This window comes from Cygnus atratus, chromosome Z (genome assembly GCF_013377495.2).
Source record: "Cygnus atratus isolate AKBS03 ecotype Queensland, Australia chromosome Z, CAtr_DNAZoo_HiC_assembly, whole genome shotgun sequence".
Taxonomy (NCBI): domain Eukaryota; kingdom Metazoa; phylum Chordata; class Aves; order Anseriformes; family Anatidae; genus Cygnus; species Cygnus atratus.
The window spans coordinates 50,146,561-50,165,785 of record NC_066396.1 but is presented as its reverse complement, the minus strand read 5'-3'; the positions used below and the strand labels follow the sequence as shown (position 1 = coordinate 50,165,785).

General features: G+C 39.3%; 1 protein-coding gene across 2 annotated transcripts in view; it reads right to left on the bottom strand.

The window, feature by feature from the left end:
- Positions 1–19,225, bottom strand: part of FBN2 (fibrillin 2) — a 182,202-nt gene that overhangs the window by 141,208 nt on the left and 21,769 nt on the right. The window lies entirely within an intron of this gene.

Below are 19,225 nucleotides of genomic sequence, written 5' to 3'. Positions count from 1 at the left end.
ATATGCTCTGTAAACCTACATGTATGTGCCAAAATGTGCCTTAATAAACAGAGAATGCATAAATCCTAATGTTCAAGTTGTATAACCAAGAAAGTTCTGTCAGAGTAAATCTGCAGGATGGCATCTAAAAATCTGACTGCTAACTTTAGAAGAACAAATGAAACTGTCATTGAACTTCCAGGTAATTTTACACATAAAAATAAATTCAACCCAAAATACTGAGATCCCAAATGATATTTCAGGATAATGGCATACAGACAACAGATCCTGAGCTCCTAAGTGAATATGTGGCTTATATGTTGTAGGGTACAGAAACAGAAATCCAGAAGCACATCATTACGAGATAGAAACTGGGAAGTAACACGATAAGTAATCGTTGAGCAATAGTAGTTCTTTGCACAGATATGGCAGCTGCATTTCAAAAGGGATGCTGGAAAACTAGAAATACTATGCAGAGTCAGAAGAATGTCACATAATATATTTTTACTTAAGTGAAGTAAATATATTAAGACTAGGTGTGAGTCCGATGATAATTTTTAGTTTCAAATGAAGACATGGATTTCATTCACTATTTACTGTGTGATATTCTGTGGTCTTTTTTAAACAATCAGACTAGATTATTTTAATGGTTCATCTGACCTTAAAATCCCTGCATTTATGAATCAATCATCTTTTCCATATTGTTTTTCTTGTCTTATTGTTTGGCGTTTCTTCATTTGCTCCTGCCCCAGCATTGCTGCTGGAATAATTTTGACAGAAAGAACATATGTTAGAACATATGTTACAAATCATTTGTTGCTTAGAAAGGGTAACTGCCTTGGTGAAAGAAAGTGATTTTCAGCATATGTGTTACACATTTTTTAACCTCAGAAAACTCTATTTGTTATGCACCATGACTTGAAGAATGACAACCCTTATCAACAATCAAAACAGTTAATATCATTAAATTTAATAAGAAGCACTTTTTCTTGGCATCAATATAAAAAAAAATAAAAATCAAAGCAACTGGAAACAACATACTGGACTTCTAAATTTCACCGTACTACAGCACATCTAGTCTTTCATAGAAACATGTATTCTGTATTCACACAGACTACATGGGGCTATTCAACTATCAGGGTTCTTGAGATCTTTTTCATTAATTCCTTTTGGAAAAAAAATTAAAAAAAAGTTAATTCTAATTCTAGTTGTAATTTTTAAAAAGTTATTTGACAGAGAGACTGCCACAGGAATTAGAAACGTAGGAATCCTAGTGTTGGATATGGTCCAATAGTAATCTACTTTGTTTTTCTTCCTGTACCTCTGGCCAGAACCAGATGATTCAGGTGAAGGTGTAAAAAACCTGCCGTAAATTGACATGGGATAATCCGCCTGCCACATTAAGTTTTCTCCTGGTGCCTAACACCCACTAACTCAAGACTTGAAACACAGCATTTAACATCCCATCTACCATTTGTTGTCATTTACAACAAAAAGTTAAAATATTTTGATAAACATATAAGGATCCTATTTCTATATGAATTTTGTCATGCTTTTAGCCTCCACGATTTCGTATTGTGTTAACTAAAAACTGCTGCCCATGAATTTCTTATGTCTTCTCAGATAACTAAAAGTAAAAAAAGTGACAGAAGGAAAAAGGAAAGGAAAGAGGTATCCAGACATGCTGGAATGTGTATTACAAGTTATCTGGAAGAATACGAAAACATTAAGTTTCTTTTCACAGACTGAGATTTTAACTTGAAGCTCCAAAGACCAAAAGATTGTTTACGTGTAAAGCCCAACAGTACTACTGCAGGTGCAGTCAAAGTTTCTTGCACCTACATAAAGCCCTCCAGAAGGCTGAAAGGACATAGTCTGCAGTATTGGAGCAATATATTATGATAAATCCTGTACTTCATGTCTGAATGCTAGAAAAATTAGCAGAAAGGAATTGTGAAGTCTCTTCATGTTTATTTAAACAGAACTCCACACAATTGTAACTAGATACAGAAGTAATGGAAGTATTTTTAACTATAAGCTACTTGGAATATTGATACTTCTACGACTAAAAGTAAAATAATGGAAACGTTAAGCTGTTGATCAGTCTGAATCACAAGAAAAGTGAGTAAAAGATTTGTAATGAGGTGTCCCACCCCCATTAATTAAAGAACAAAACCTAGTATCTGTTTCACTTCCTTTTAAAGCAATTTTGCCCATCATAAGGACTTTACACTCTTTCACAGGTATGATTTAGCAAAACTTAGTGAAGAGATCAGAAAATAAATTATCTCAGCTTCTACCACCTCACTTGAAGGCTCAAATATAGTAAGCAGCTTATTATTATTACTGATGCCTCAAAAATCCGTCTCATATACCAGCATTGTTAGACAAACAACCTAATACACAGAAATCTAGGACCTGAATGCTGGAAAGTAGTATCTGCCATTAGTGTTACCTGGAACTTTACTCTGTTCAAACAGGAAGAATAGCACAGTGGATAAAAGTCCAAGAACCTTCGAGGAGCACAGATGAAGTCTACGCTGGCAAAGATCTGAAGTCAATTTCACCCTGCCAGAAGATGCTCCAACACGAAACATGCTGCAGCTGCAACTGTCTCTATTACACCTGTGTTAGGATGCTGTGGCTGATTTCCCCATAACTTCCAATGTGATTTTTCAAATAAATATTATTTTGTGAAGTGATTATAAAGGTTTTGATAATTAAAAGTATACTTGAGGCTTGTCTTCTTCCAGTATCAAATAAGGCAATGTGCAACTCTACTGTGATGTCAGAAAGACTGGCAGAGCAATGTATATCCCATTGTCTTACTGAACCTGCATAAATGACAGTGTTGTCCAGATCTTTGTGCTTCTTAAAAATGGGATATCAGGACATTTTCCTTGATTAAATTTTCATCTGAGTATGAAATGGTTGATAATACTCACAGTCGTACTTGGGTTCAGACCACAAATCTGAAACGTATGCATATGCAAATATTATCCTTCTTGTTCAGCTCCACCATCTGCAGACCATAACTCACAGTATGCAAAAAGATATTTAAACATTACAAAGGTACATATGTTTGTTTTATTAAAGATTATCTAAAATTGTTTTTTCTTCAATATTTTAATCATCCTAATACGGAAAATTGATCTTTTCTTCAGTAATGCTTAGCTGCCAACACCAAGGGTTCACCATAAGGGAGATTTCAAAGGTAACAAGAATTTAGATGAATTGTTCTGATTCAGACTTGATATAAATAAAAAGCATTTTTTTCAAAGGTGACATCCAACAAGTTTCAGGAAAAAAAAATGTTGGCTGAAAATGAGAGCTAGTCTCTTGGAAAATGAAAGAGGCTTGGCAAAGCTATTAATTTCTCTTGGAAAAAATAGTCTATGGGCAGTACAGCTATTGAGGCTAAGACGTTCACATAAACTAAAGCCTGAACAGTAAAGTCTAAGCCACCTCCTTCCCCCCCCCCCTTTTTTTTTTTTAAGAAGAAAATCTGTATGTCAAGTCCTTAACTAAGTTTTTCATTCACATAAATAATGAACACCAAAGTCTTTTAAAAATTTTAAATTATGGATAACTCAAAGAAGTTGAGACAAATCTGCAGATGACTCCTTAGTGTATGAGACTGGGATTTCTATAACATTTATTTTGATATGTAGAAATTAAGAAGAATTGTTTAGTTCAAAAAGTTTTTTAATATTTACATTAAGTGTATTATGAAGGATTTAACATTTTCCTAGAGTTAACAGCTTTCATTTTCAGGTTGAATTCTTGCTACTATTCTAATAGTCCCACATGACCATTTCTGACCAAGTCCTGTGATGCAGTCCTTTCCATCACCTAAACTCCTGTGATTGATTAGGCAACTTAATATACACATGGCAATTAAAAAGGGAGTGGAGGGTTGCTCTAAATAAAAGAAAGACGACAAAAAAAAAAAAAAAAAGCATGTTTAAAGCAGCAGTCCATGTGGGCTTTGTAGCTTTTAGCAAAATTCCAGTTTCCACCAGCGCTGCTGTCATGTCCATTCTAAGCACATTCTCATTTTCCTCATGCTGGAACAGAGAAAGCAACTCTTTTCCAAAAATAACATTCCAGGGTTTGCACACCCATTTTAATATAATTGATATTATGTCAGCTTTAAGTAGACAAAAGATAGTAGAAGTTTTGTAGTATTACCTGCAGATCTTAAAACTTTTTTTTTTTAATTAAAAATAATTCATTTTACACACCTAAACACATGGGAAAGGACAGCAAAGTACCAGATAATCAACAACACTTCTGAAATAAAGGACAATTTTCTGTAATTAATATGAACATCGAGGAAAATGTTTCTAACATTTTAAGATATTAAATATTTTTTTAAAATACACACAGACGAGAAACAGAGAAGAACAGAAACACAAAGAAAGAAAGAATCACAAAAATATTTTGCTTCTGAAAGCAACAAAACTCCATAAATAACAAAATAATATTGGGAAAACTTATTGGAAGAAGCTTGCCATTTTCAACTGCATTATCATGCACTGACTGCTACAAAATTTGAAGTGTAGATTAAAGGCTGGGAAATAAGTATCCCTAGATCTTGGTTCCAGCACAAACTCCAATTTTAGTTTGTTTGGAGCTTCTTCCTTCATATGTATGTATTTCATTATAGTTCCACAAGCCCTGCTATTATACAAAGCTTGCATTCTAGTTTGGATATTGGACTCTTGTGAAATAGCTCCGCAAGCAAATACACAAGCTGACACACAAGGAAGTATCATCAGTTACTAGAAGAACTTAAAAGGCTGAATTACCTGTGTGCAAAGTGTGCATCTAAATGAGACATCACAAGAATATTATTTTTTTTATAAGATTCAGCAGTTTGAACTTACTACCCCAGTATTATTAGCTTGTTATTTCTTAACTATGATGAGGTGTCCATGAAATTCAAAGTGAAGCAACCCTGTGTGTCTTGCCACCTACCACCCTCTCCTCTTTCATTTTTACAGAAATGCCCAGTGAATAACATTTTGGTCCACAACCCAGGCTCCTCCAGAACTACCGCATGGCAAATTATACCCTTGTCCCCAAAACCACAACCCCCTTCCTTCTAACTTTTAATAGAAGGGAAAACAGAGGCTTTCCTCTCTACCGTACAACCTAGGATATGACCTAAGGCCAACAAATACTCAAGACCAGAGTGAAGCTGTGAACATTTATGTCAAGATTGGATCTCTGTACTGTAGCATACACGAGCAGTTCTTTGCAGCCTCTGCGACAGAACTGCAACAAAGCCTGCATCTCCTCTGCTTGTCTCAACATTACAGCCTTTCTAAAGAAATCTCCACAGCAAAGACAATGCATCCCTAGGCTTTGCTGTCTTTTACCAAACTGATTTCCACCTTTAAGATCATTTCTTTTCTACAAGCTGGAAAAGAAAATGTCTTTCACCATATACAGGCAAAATCCTGTGTCAGTTTTGGTAGTTCAGTAAGAAAAAACCCTAACTGGGAGAGCATGCAGTACCACCCACAAGGTCTTGTAGGGATGACATGGGAGTGCAGAAAGATTTTCTCTTATAGCCTGACAGCTGGATGTCAGATTTTCAATGACACCAAGGAATCTGTTTAGTCCCATTGAAGCTCTGTACCCTGCACAAAACACTAGTCAGATTTCATGGACAAGCCAAGATTTGCTCATATGATGGAAATATATATTAATCATTAAACATGGGCTCTGGAAAGCTCGACAAATGCACATTTTATCCTTGAATTCCTTCATAACCCAACAAATAAAGAAGGCAATGCCTTGCCATATGGCTGCAAAGGAAATAAGCTATGTTTCTGGACCATAATGTTTGAACTTCAATTACACCTTCCACAGGTTTTTTTGTCATACTCTGCTTTTCCCCCATAATTAGTGCTGTTCAGTAGTACAGTTAAAACTCAGAGGAACAGAAATCCTTGTCAGCACAGAAGAAATTTTAAGATTCGGGTCTACAGGTGCGATAAACTTTTAACAGCAGTAAAGAACAGTGCAAAAAGCACAGAGTAAACTCCCCCACCCCACCATCCCAACCCTCTCTGGAGTTCAGCATCATTATTCATGCTGGTAATCAATCCCACTAATGAAATTGAGCCAGTTTATACTGGTTAAGACTACCCACGTGGAGAAGAATTGGAGAAAAGGTCTACAGCAAATGCTTAATTATTCTCAGAAACTCTGATCTCATCCTGGTATATTGGGACATTTTTCAGTTAGCCAAGTGTAAAAGAGCAGTCAGGACAATTTAAAGTTGCAAATGTGTATTTTTCAGTAGCTGCAAAACTGAAAAGCAGCTAAACATAACTTAAACTTTTGTGGTAGGTGGAGATAGGATTTTTTTTTTTCCGGCCCTTTGGCAATCTGCATACTACTCTGGCAGGTCAAAAATAAGAAGGAAGACATAAAAGGAGATGGTGTTTATGTGTTAGTCCCCAGCTGGCCACAACCCAGAAGCAGCAGGAAGTTGGGCACCATTATGCACAGTGGAGTCTGCTGAAATCAGGAAAAAGTTGATGACCTGCAGCTCTGTTTTCTCTCCCATTGACTGTAATTCTTCTCAGTAGCCATTTTAAGAAAGTGTTCATATCCAAAACGAAATGAGAAAAATATTTAATAAGCAACTTCTGGGTAAATTGAGAAAAACATGCAAAAAGGGTTAGCAGATCAAAAATCCTATAGAAGCCACAGATATGCGGCTGAATTCTTTTGTTAATGTAATGAAAAAAAGAAAAAATAACTCTTTCATACATGGCTCTTAAAAAAACTCACATTTAGCTTGCAAGAAACACTTCCCCAGATGAATGTCTACACTATCCTGATACTTTGCTTGAGTTGACAATAAACTAAAAACCCAGCCAGTTACTATTTACTGGAGGTTTCTCTGTGAAACAGCATAAGCATGGTTTCCTCTCCTTCAGATTTCTGGGGTTGGTTCAGTAAAAAAACCAAAACCAGAACCAAAACCAAAACCGAAACCAAACCAAACCAAACCAAACCAAAAAACTACTACCACAGATCTGTCTCTTCAGCTTATACAATATTTTCAGGGCAACACTATAAATTAGGGTATTTTTTAGCAATCAAAAACAGGACAGAATTTAATTCAGAAGAACCATCTCTTTATAAAGAAACAACTTGCTGCTGTTTCTCATACACTGACCTTCAACTCTGAAGCAGGATAAACCAGATTTCTTTGGGCACTCCAGTATTTTGAAAACCTGGACCCAACCTGCTGTTGATCCGCTACAGCAAACTCTATGCCTAATAACAGCTGGTATACTCTTCTCCATAAATATATATATATTTTTTACAGCATTTATAGCTTTTTAGACATTGCATAACCAATGCTAATGAACACAAACATGGTTGAAAACTTAAAGTGCATCAAACCTTCATATTTAATTAATTTTATATTGAATAATAGCTTGAAATTAAACATTTTATAATACATAATTGCTGTGTTGTACTGCACTGTCAAAATCATGAAAACTTTAACTCTAAAATCCAATATGCTTTTCACCAGTTACATGAGGCTTACTTTTTGACTGTTTCAAGCTGAGTAACAGAAACACCTTCTAACCTCCACTTTCCAGTTTCCCTTTTCCGTTCTTATGGACCAGTACAGCGCTACAGCATTTAGGTAGCAAAACGGGAAAGATCTACGCTCATATCCAAACAGTGGCCCTGGATCTGAACTCTGTTCTTAATCAAAACTCCCAGTAGCTTCTCTGGGACTTCTGCCAGACACAGTGCAGGACCAAACCCAAAAAGCACATTTTCATTGGCGTCAGTAACTTCCCAGGAATCTGCAGAGACAGAAGACAGCAGAAGTGGTGGCTGGGACATGCAAACTAGCCTCACCAAGGGCACAGGGTGAAAGTGGCAGGGGAAGGCTGCGTGCAGGGACAGTGATGTCACAGCACAGATGGGAGGACATGCACTCTACATGTTTTATCTTCACCAGAAGTGGAATGATTGTGCAACGTTGATTCATCCTTAGATTAGACCTGCCAGCTTCTAACAGCTCCTACGTCTCTCCTACATCTCTAACACAAAAGTTGTCAAGCAGCTGTTAGCAGAACAGGCGTAGTAAAAAAAAAAATAAAAAATAAAAAAAAATAAAAAAATAACAGGGTGTGCAAAAAACACACAAGGAAAAAATAAAACAAGAAAATTGTTTCTGAATATCTGGCATCTGTCTACTCCCAGCCACAGAAATCCATTACAGGCACACAGTTTTATGTCCTCCATACTGATCCTCCTGGCTCAACATTTAGACTTTTTTACTAAATTCCTTTTTTTTATTAATGAAAACAAATATGATGTTTATACTGAATGACTATGCCCTTTAAGGCAAAAGTAAACAAAACAAAAGAAGCAAGCTCCTCATTTCCTACTCTTCAAACTCAAGAGAAGCATCAGGGGGGATCTCATCAAAGTTTGTAAGTGCCTGGAGGGAGGCTGCAAAGACAACGGAGTCAGGCTCTTTTCAGAGGTGCCAAATGCCAGGGCAAGAGGCAATGGGCACAAACTGGAACACAGGAGGCTCCTCTTGAAACATCAGGAAGCATTTCTGTGCCATGTGGAGGATTGAGCACTCTCACAGGTTGCCCAGAGAGATTGTTGAGTCTCCCTCCTTGGAGATCTTCAAAAGCCACCTGAACTTGGTCCAGGGCAACCTAGTCTGACTGTTCCTGCTGGAGCACTGGTGTTCGACCAGATGGCCTCCAGAGGTCCCTGCCAACCTTAACCATTCTGTGACTCTGTGAAATTTTCATGCAAATACTGTTCAGGTGTTATTGAACAATGCATTTATACTTCACATCTTTTACTGTTTTGCAGCTGTGGAGCCCCAGGTACAATATTTCAAAAGAAGACAGAAAAGAATAATAAAGTCCTCTTCTCACTCCTTCTGAACTTTCAGAACCTGTGTGTACGCTGAACATGCATACACACACCCAAAGTTAAAAAACGCAGTTCATCAATTGCGTTGAATTATGACCTTCTTCATGGGTTTACAGGAGCATGCTACATCATTCCATGTGACAGCAGTGATATAAAGTATGTAACCACTTATAGAAAAGCATGTAGAAATATAAACAAATATATATTTATATTAAAATATATATAAAATACCCTTTTCATATATATGCATGTATATATGGTGACAAATACTTTACATTGCCAACTGTACAGCAGGTCAGTAAATCTTTAGTATGCTTTCTTGCACACTCCTGTCTAAGAATTTGCGAGTAATAGTACATAATCATTGTTATTACTAAGCATATAATTTGTTGTGCCTGACAAATCTGGTGGCCTTCTATGACAGGGTTACAGCACTGGTGGACAGGGGAAAAGCAACTGATGTCATTTACCTGGACTTGTGCAAAGCATTTGACACTGTCCCCCATGATATCCTTGTCTCTAAATTGGAGAGATATTGATTTGATGGATGGACCACTTGGTGGGTAAGGAATTGGCTGGATGGTCCCACTCAAAGAATTGCAGTCAACATCTCAGTGTCCAGGTGGAGATGTGTGACAAGTGGTATTCCTCAGGGGTCGGTATTGGAACTGGTGCTGTTTAACATCTTTGTTGGTGACATGGACAGTGGGATCGAGTGCACCCTCAACAAATTTGCCGATGACACCGAGATGTGTGGGAAAGGATTACACGCTGGAGGGAAGGGATGCCATCCAGAGGGACCTGGACAGGCATGAGAGTTGGGGCTGTGCAATACTCTTGAGGTTCAACAAGGCCAAGTGCAAGGTCCTGCACCTGGGCTGGAGCAATCCCCAGCACAAATAAAGGCTGGGTGGAGAATGGATTGAGAGCAGCCCTGAGGAGAAGGACATTGGTTGACAAGCTCAATGTGAGCCGGCAATGCATATTTGCAGCCCAGAAAGCCACCCGTATCTTGGGCTGCAACAAAAGCAGCAGGGCCAGCAGGGCAAGGGAGGTGATTCTTCCCCTCTGCTCTGCTCTTGTGTGACCCCACCTGGAGCACTGCGTTCAGCTCTGGGGCCCCCAGCACAAGAAGGACATGGACATGGTAGAATGAGCCCGAGAAGGGCCATGAAGATGATCAAAGGGCTGGAGCATCTCTACTATGAAGACAGGCTGGGCTGAGGGAGTTGGGGCCTGGAGAAGAGAAGGCTCTGGGCAGACCTTATAGTGGCCTTCCAGTACCTAAAAGGGGCCTACGGGAAAGCTGGGGAGGGACTCTTTTTCAGAGAGCATGGTGATAGGACAAGGAGTAACGGTTTTAAACTAAAAGAGGTAGGTTTAAAGTAGATTTGAGGAATAAATCCTCTACTCTGAGGGTGGTGAGGCACTGCAGCAGTTTGCCCAGAGAAGCTGTGGATGCCCCATCCCCGGAAGTGTTCAAGGCCAGGTTGGATGGGGCTTTAAGCTACCTGGTCTGGTGGGAGGTGTCCTTGCCCATGGCATGGGGGGGTTGGAACTGGATGGGCTTTAGGGTCCCTTCTAACACAAATCTGTCTATGAGTCTTAAACCTTAATGCACCTTCTTATAGTGCAGTGTGAGGGAAGGGTGAGTGAAAAACAACACAGAGCTATGTTTTTAAAGCACCCATAAAATCTTACAATTACATAATAATACATATTATAATATATTGCTTGCAGTAAGAGACATGACTTAGTGATAGGACTCAGTAGGTCAGTTTACTGGTTGGACTTGATGATCTTGAAGGTCTTTTCTAACCTAGATGGTTCTATGATTCTAATATATGAAAGCATTTAAAAAAAATACTGTTTCTTCTGCTGTTATATTTCAGAAAGAAGTATGCATCACTTAAGAAATTATGCCTTTCTAATTCTGAACCTTAGAAGTTTCCTTATATGAATAAGTAAGCAGAGTAACTTCAGGCATAAGACTGGAAACAGAGACAGGAGGGAATTATAAAAGTATATTCTATAAACCAATAGAATTACACCTGTGAGGCAAAATATTCTGGTACTAACAGAAAGGAATTTTATTGAAATACAATGACACCAGAAGAAAATGACCCTTTTTCTTTAAAAGCTACTGCTTAGGAAATACAACAAATCTATTGTTACATTTTATTATTTTCATATGGTTTTGTTTTAGCTGAGAGGCCTTTCTTAAACTTCCCATTTGTTGTAGATAGTGCAGATTAAGTTTGCATTATACAAATATTCAGAAGCAATGAAACTTTTTGGGCATCAGGCTGCTTGGTGTGAGGTAGCAGCTACATGATGTCTCAGGTAGTTCAATGTCTAAAAAGTCAAATTACAGTATGATCTATCACTTAAAACAGTTGAAATGAGGTAAAAAACTAACAAGGATTCTCCCTTTGTATTCCAGTATTTTATGCTGCAAGGCACAAAGGCTGAAAAAATGTTAAAAGACTACTCACATCTAACATATAAACTAGGTTTTAAATTTTAGACGTTAAAAAGAAAAAAAAAAAGACAGAAAGACACAGCTCAAGGTTCTGAAGCCATATAGATTAAATTAAAAATTTAGCTAACATGAAGCCTACTGTCAGTCCAAACAAGATGACTACAGATGCACAGTAACACAGATTCAGGAAATAAGGAATGATACACCCATTCTGGAAATACACACCTGCGCTGAAAGTACAGGAAGGATAACAGAAACAGCTGTGACTTACCCCAGCATAAGAGAATAACTAGGGAGGAAGAGCACTAAAAAAAAGAAAAAGCTGACTACAGGGCTGGATGTCATGACAGAAGGGAGATGCTTCTCTTCAGGCATGTCAAAAAAGAGTTTCTCTGAAGTGAGAGAATTATAGCTAAAGAGAAAGACAACAGAAAGATTCCTGCATGACAAGAAGCTTAATCCGACGGTTTTAACATGTGAGGAGAAGGTCTGGACATAGGCTATAAATGTATTTTTCCCTGAAGAGTTGCATTTACTGAGAGTATGGTGCACTGCAGGTACTTTGGAAACCTGCTAGCACTACAGCCTGAACTCCAAAGAAGCGCCTGGAGTGCCTAATAAAGTCTGCAAGAGAAGTGGTATTCATCACCTTTGAAAAAATCAGGACACTTGATATGTCTTGATCCTTCCAGTAAAGAATCAGTATAATGCAAGACAGATGTCAAATAGCCTTTCTTAGTAGCTACTGTAGCTATGTTAGCAATGTTAGCTTCTGTAACGCTGTACTCACATTAAAATGGTGTTACAAACCTGCTTCCTAAGAGGAAAAACTATGCAGAGAAGCAACCATCATCATACCACTAAATTTTCTCTCTCTCCTCGACCCTGACTGAGAGTAGATGTGCATATTAAGCCACTGACTGGAGTGAGGAAATCTTTTGTCATCATCCATCTGTTTAGGACACATAATGTATGCCATAACCTACTTGAAAATCAGCTGAAAGCACACACAAAATACAAAGCTGCGCACATACAGGGAAAGTCTGCATTGCATATTAAGCTGCAGAGGCAAAATGCAATCCTCTTGAAATGTTTTCTTAAATCTGAAGATGACAAGGTGTCTACTACAGTAATTTGCCCAATAACCTGCCACATAAGCAGTCAACGGTTTCTTTTTAAAGAAATAAATTTTGCACCACAATCGTAAAACTCCTGAATGAGCACACTTTCTCTTTTAACATCTTTCTACAGAATGTGTAGTTGTGGTGCAGGTTGATAATGAAATTTACATGACTACCAATGAGGTTAGTCCTCATCCTGTAGGTATTTATAAGAAATACCAGAAGTTAAAGTGATAACCAACTTTTTGCATCATCAAGTTTGATCTCACTTTCAAGCTCAAAATGCAAGTTTCATTCACAGAACCATAGAATCACAGAATCATCTAGGTTGGAAGAGACCTCAAAGATCGTCTAGTCCAACCTCTGACCTAACACTAACAAGTCCTCTGCTAAACCGTATCACTAAGTTCAACATCTAAACGTCTCTTAAAGACCTCCAGGGATGGTGACTCAACCACTTCCCTGGGCAGCCCATTCCAATGCCTAACAACCCTTTCAGTAAAGAAGTTCCTCCTAATATCCAATCTAAACCTCCCCTGGCACAACTTAAGCCCATTCCCCCTTGTCCTGTCACCAGGCACGTGGGAGACACGTGGGAGAACAGACCAACCCCTACCTCGCTACAGCCTCCTTTAAGGTACCTGTAAAGTGTGATAAGGTTGCCCCCGAGCCTCCTCTTCTCCAGGCTGAACAATCCCAGCTCCCTCAGCCGCTCCTCATAAGACTTGTTCTCCAGACCCCTCACCAACTTTGTTGCCCTTCTCTGGACTCGCTCAAGCACCTCAATGTCCTTCTTGTAGCGAGGGGCCCAAAACTGAACACAGTACTCGAGGTACGGCCTCACCAGAGCTGAGTACAGGGGGACAATCACTTCCCTAGCCCTGCTGGCCACACTATTTCTTATGCAAGCCAGGATGCTGTTGGCCTTCTTGGCCACCTGAGCACCCTGCTGGCTCATATTCAGCCGACTATCAACCAATGCTCCCAGGTCCTTCTCTGCAAGGCAGCTTTCCAACCACTCATCTCCCAGCCTGTAGTGCTGCTTGGGGTTGTTACACCCCAGGTGCAGGACCCGGCACTTGGCCTTGTTGAACTTCATACAGTTGGCCTCAGCCCATCGGTCCAGCCTGTCCAGATCCTCCTGCAGAGCCTTCCTTCCCTCAAGCAGATCGATACACGCACCTAACTTGGTGTCGTCTGCAAACTTACTGAGGGTGCACTCGATCCCCTCATCCAGATCATCGATAAAGATGTTAAAGAGAACTGGTCCTAGTACTGAGCCCTGGGGGACTCCACTAGTGACCAGCCTCCAACTGGATTTAACTCCATTAACCACGACTTTTTGGGCCCGGCTATCCAGCCAGTTTCTAACCCAACAAAGCATATTCCAGTCCAAGCCAAGAGCAGCCATTTTCTTGAGGAGAATGCTGTGGGAAATGGTGTCAAAAGCCTTACTGAAGTCAAAGTAGGCCACATCCACAGCCTTTCCCTCATCCACCAAGCGTGTCACTTTGTCATAGAAGGAGATCAGGTTTGTAAGGCAGGACCTGCCTTTCATAAACCCATGCTGACTAGGCCTGATCGCCTGCTTGCCCTGCAAGTGCTGCGTGATGACACTCAAGGTAATCTGCTCCATGAGCTTCTGGGGTACTGAAGTCAAACTAACAGGCCTAGAGTTTCCCAGATCTACCTTCCGGCCCTTCTTGTAGATGGGCATCACATTTGCTAGCTGCCAGTCGACTGGGACCTCCCCTGATATCCAGGACTGCTGATAAATGATGGAAAGTTTCTTGGCCAGTTCTTCCGCCAGTTCTCTCAGTACCCTCGCGTGGATCCCATCCGGCCCCATCGACTTGCGTATATCTAAGTGCTGTAGCAGGTCGCCAGCCATTTCCTCGTGGATTGTGAGGGCCACATCCTGCTCCCCATCCCCTTCCACCAGCTCAGGGTACTGGGTATCTAGAGAATGACTGGTCTTGCCGCCAAAGACTGAGGCAAAGAAGGCATTAAGCACCTCAGCCTTTTCCTCATCTCTCGTCACTAAGTTTCCCCCCGCATCCAGTAAAGGATGGAGATTCTCCTTAGTCCTTGTTTTTGTGTTAATGTTTTCCTTTATAAGGACTATTATTACCCTTCTATTATTACTCTTCTTTTATTTACTTTATATTTAAGATCAGTAACATCTAATCTTACTGATCTCCCTTCTGCTTCTTCTGAAGTTCATCCAAAATCCTTGTTGCACAGCTTTTAACACCTCACTGAGTTGAGCAGCATGTTAAGATTCAAGCCAATACCTTACTACAACCTTTTCAAATGTGCTGATAGCCTTTAGAGTGTGCAGCACTCCACTGCTGTGAAAGGACAATGTGTTGAAACTTGGCTATGAACTGACCTTAAGCACTAGTCTTCATTTCCAAGATGCTTTTGTCAATGCCTGTCTGATGCAGATTTTACCCTTTACCTATACTACTTTTATTCAATTAAATTCCTGCCTGTGTTTTCCTTCCACTGTTTTCAACAGCTCATTGCTTCATAACAAATATTTCAACTCCCACTTTATTTATTTCCATTGACTTTTCCTGTGTTGTTCCTTTAGGCTTTTCATCTTTTGAATACTTTGCACATCACTGGCTACTACTTCACTAATCTAAGGTAGCAATTAAATAATGAAAAATCCTCTATGAAGAGTCATCTAAGAAAATCCTAGCAACAAGCTTCTACAAACTAAGGTTCCTAAGAAGACGAAAACGTCGCAAATTACTTCTAGCTTTACTAGACCGTGAATTCGAGTTGTAACTTCATTAGAAATATATGTAATATTGATTCTAAATATCAAATGCAATTAAATCAAATGTAACAAATTTGCTAATACTAATAAATTAAGCTACCTTAGATCTCTGCAAGCACTTTGCTTTCCACTGTATCAAAGGATACATATGAAATATACAGCTATCTATCGTTTCCAAAATTTTAAGTCCTTAAATAAGAAGCTAGAGCAAATAATACCCTACCTCCTCGCATTCAAAACACCCAGAAAATCCAGACCACTACACCTGCACTGGCTCTTCTTGAAGAACTGCAGAGTAAACCAGCCTGAGCATTAAGCTACCTAAGAAAGAAAGAAAAGAACATCCTCCCAAAGGACTCATGGCAACTTTCTTTCTTGTCAAACATTCATTTTCATCATTTTGATAAAATGGTTGTCAATAACATGCTTTGTACAACATTTTGTTTGTTTGTTTTGGTCATATTCTTTCTCAAACAGTGAACACGACATTAATTTTTCTTTGACATTTTCAAATAATGATGATTTCTATGACTATATGATTTACTGACAAAATCCTTTTAAGGAACTTTAACATCAGTATACATATACAAAGTGATTTGTTATTTCTATGTTATTAATTGGTTATATGCTATTATTCCTGTTTCAAAGGTTAGATGACTCAAATATTTTTGAACAACAAAAAAAAAACATACATAAGCCGTGTCAAAGCATCCTTGATGTATGTATACAAACAGCACATCAAAAACTTGGGTTTTACTCTAAAGAAAATAACACGTTTCTACTAAAACAACTCTATTGAACTACCCATGCATTTCCTATATTGACACAAGGCCACACTAGCTTTATGGCCACACATAAAAATGATGACAAACATTCACTCAGGGCAAAGAGCATCACCTCATGTTGGTGTAGTGAAAGAATGAGAAGGCAGCCTATGATACTTCAGCCATAGAAAAAACACATTAATAGTGTAGCAGAGCAGTCACAGAGCAGTCAACTATTTAATTACATAAATTGAGCAATGCCAAAATAAATGTTCACCAGGTCATTTAGAGTGTGAGAATGTCCTGGCTACAGCAAAACTCAGCTGGGGTTCTGGGGACTCTGCAAGTTATTTAAAGATAACAGGCACATCTCCACATCACATAGCCTTGAAAATTTGTAAAACTGAACAAAATGCCAGCATTTCACTAGAGTAAGAACAATAGTTTTTCCTCACAGTTGAAACCTGTTTTCTTCAGATAACTGATTACCTAGGAGCTATCATGTGATTATAACTGAAATAACAAAGCTTACCCCCCACCTCTTCAATGACTCATTTTACATATAAATGTATGTCAAATCATGCACACAACACCATTGCATTAGTAGTTATGACACAATCTGAAACTGAATGCAGGACAAACAACTCACAATACCAATGCTTAACATGGTTGGAATGATATGGAACTGTCATGTAAAACTTCAGTTAGACCCATCCTGTACTGATGGCATTACAATTTGTTTTCAATTTGCTGCAGCAATTATTCTTTTTTAATTACATTTTAATTTCCAAAATTAATGTGAATTTCAATTAAAGATGAATCTGGAGAAATACCTCTCTATTCCTTTCTTTTCTTAAAATGTCCACTATAAACCTGTATTTTCTGAGGAACTTTTTGGTAGCTGCATGGAGTTCATTCTCCTCACTGCAGCCAATACAGTGCTGTATTTTGGATTTGTGTCTTAAACAGTGTTGGTAACATACTAGTGTTTTGGCTATGGTCAAGCAGTACTTACACAGCATTGCAACTTCCATTCTTTGTTTTTTTCCCTCTCTATCATCTGGCTCAGGGTGCATGAGAAGCTGGGAGTGGACACAGACAGGACAGCTGATCCCAAGGACAAGAGGGATGTCCTGCACTGTATGATATGCTCAACAGTAAAGTTTGGGGAAAGAAGAAGAGTACATTTGGACTCATGGCATTGGTCTTCCCATGTAACTGTTACACATGATGAACCTTGCTTTCCAGGAGATGGCCAAACACCTGCCTGCCAACAGGAAGCAGTGAACCAATTCTTCGTTTTCGTTTTGCTTTGCTTGCACGTGCCTCATTGTTTCAGCCCTAGAGCTGTCCTTATTTCAGCCCTGGAGTTTTCAGCTTTCGCCCTTCCTGTTCTCTCCCTCTCCCAGCACGGGGGGCAAGCAGGAGACTGGGAGCGGGCTGAGCTCCCAGCTGGTCCATGCAGCACAGGTGCCATCGGACTTACTTTAGTCATTTCTGCATCCTGAGGACACCACCCATGGCACTGGATCTTCGGAGTGGTGGCCTCTGTTCAGATCCAGTATTTGCACTGACTGCTTTTTGTGGATGCTCTCAGCAAGAAGATCAATGTCTAAGCATAGGAGGCAAATCTGCTTTTTAATTCACCCGATAAAGAGCTGAGAGTCTTCACATGAAAACTCTGAAAAACACTAAAAAAAACAGTTTCCATACTATACTCAAAGGACAGTTAAAGCTTTCCATTTAAAGACTTCTTTATAAAACTTGATACTAATAATAAAAATTATATATCATACAGAAGAAGAGGTGGAACATTTCCAAGAAGATTATTTATTTCTACGCAAAGACTCCATGTCTGCAATTTACAAACCAGAGGACTAACATAACCCAATGAAGCAGATTAAGTCAGACAGTCAAAAGACATAGGCCCCACAGAGCCAAAAGCATGACTTTATTACCAAGTTTACAGAAATTCATGCATCTTCACATAAAAAAGAAATAAATTGCAGAATTTCTGTAGCTTTCATTCCCACACCAATCTGAATTTCAAAAAACAAGAGTCAAGAAGCATACCATATGCCTCCTTTTTCAACACCTAGACCTTAACTGATGGCAGGAATACTGATAAATGCAGCATTGTGGAAGAATCAATGCGGCTTTTGTACACGAAAACTCAAGGCCTATATACCTAGTGGAGTTATTTAAAGAGTCAGCATGCCTATCAGATGGGAGCAGATACCACCCACCAGGACTCCCAGAGGACCCCAACCAAAGGCTCTTCAGGAGACTGTAGAGTGAAACAAGAGGTGAGTAGCGAGAAGCAGGAAACGGGGAGTCTGTGACTGATTCTAGAGAGTGAGGAAGGGGACAAACAACGCTGGACACATGCACAGCAGAAAAATGCAGGGCAAGGTGTTAAAAATGATTACAATGCCACTTGCTCAGAAAAATCCTAAACCACAGCGCTGCCTGACCCTGGGAAAAGTAGCCACACACTTTTCCTGTTCAAGTGGCTACAGACAGGGAGGGGATGCTGGCTAGGCTGCCCCTCTGCCCTGATCCTGCATGGCAGCTCTCCTGCATTCTGCGGTTTCCTGCACAGTCCACTTTCAAGAGCTTCTTTCCATTCATCTTATGTTCCTCGGTAATATAAACCTCCACACAACATAAGAAGCATTTCAGACCATATCTCTCAGCAGGATCTTACAACGGGTAGAGTTTTCCAAGTGCTTCTCCGGCCCCCCCCTGTTCCCACCCAACACAACTACCTGTAAACAGTACAGAAATCAAGCACAATTTCAAACATTTGTAGCATTATGAAAATAAACAACATCCAATGCTCCTGAATTCCCAAAGCCTCCTCTCAATCCTCCTCTAACACAGTATTTGTAAGTTTATCAGTAAATCTATTTCCAATCTCAAAAAAAAAAAGGGGGGGGGGGGGGGGGCAAAAAAAAAAACCTTTACAGTACTTCCAAGCTGGATTCTTTAAGTTAAATTATTTCCACTTTCTTCCTATTTTAAAATCTGACTACAATGCCTACATAAGCAATAATAAACATTAGTACTTCCTGAGTTCCACAGAAGTTTTCCTATTCACTTGAGTATTTCAGGGGACTTTGCACTTTCTTTGTGAGAGACAGTC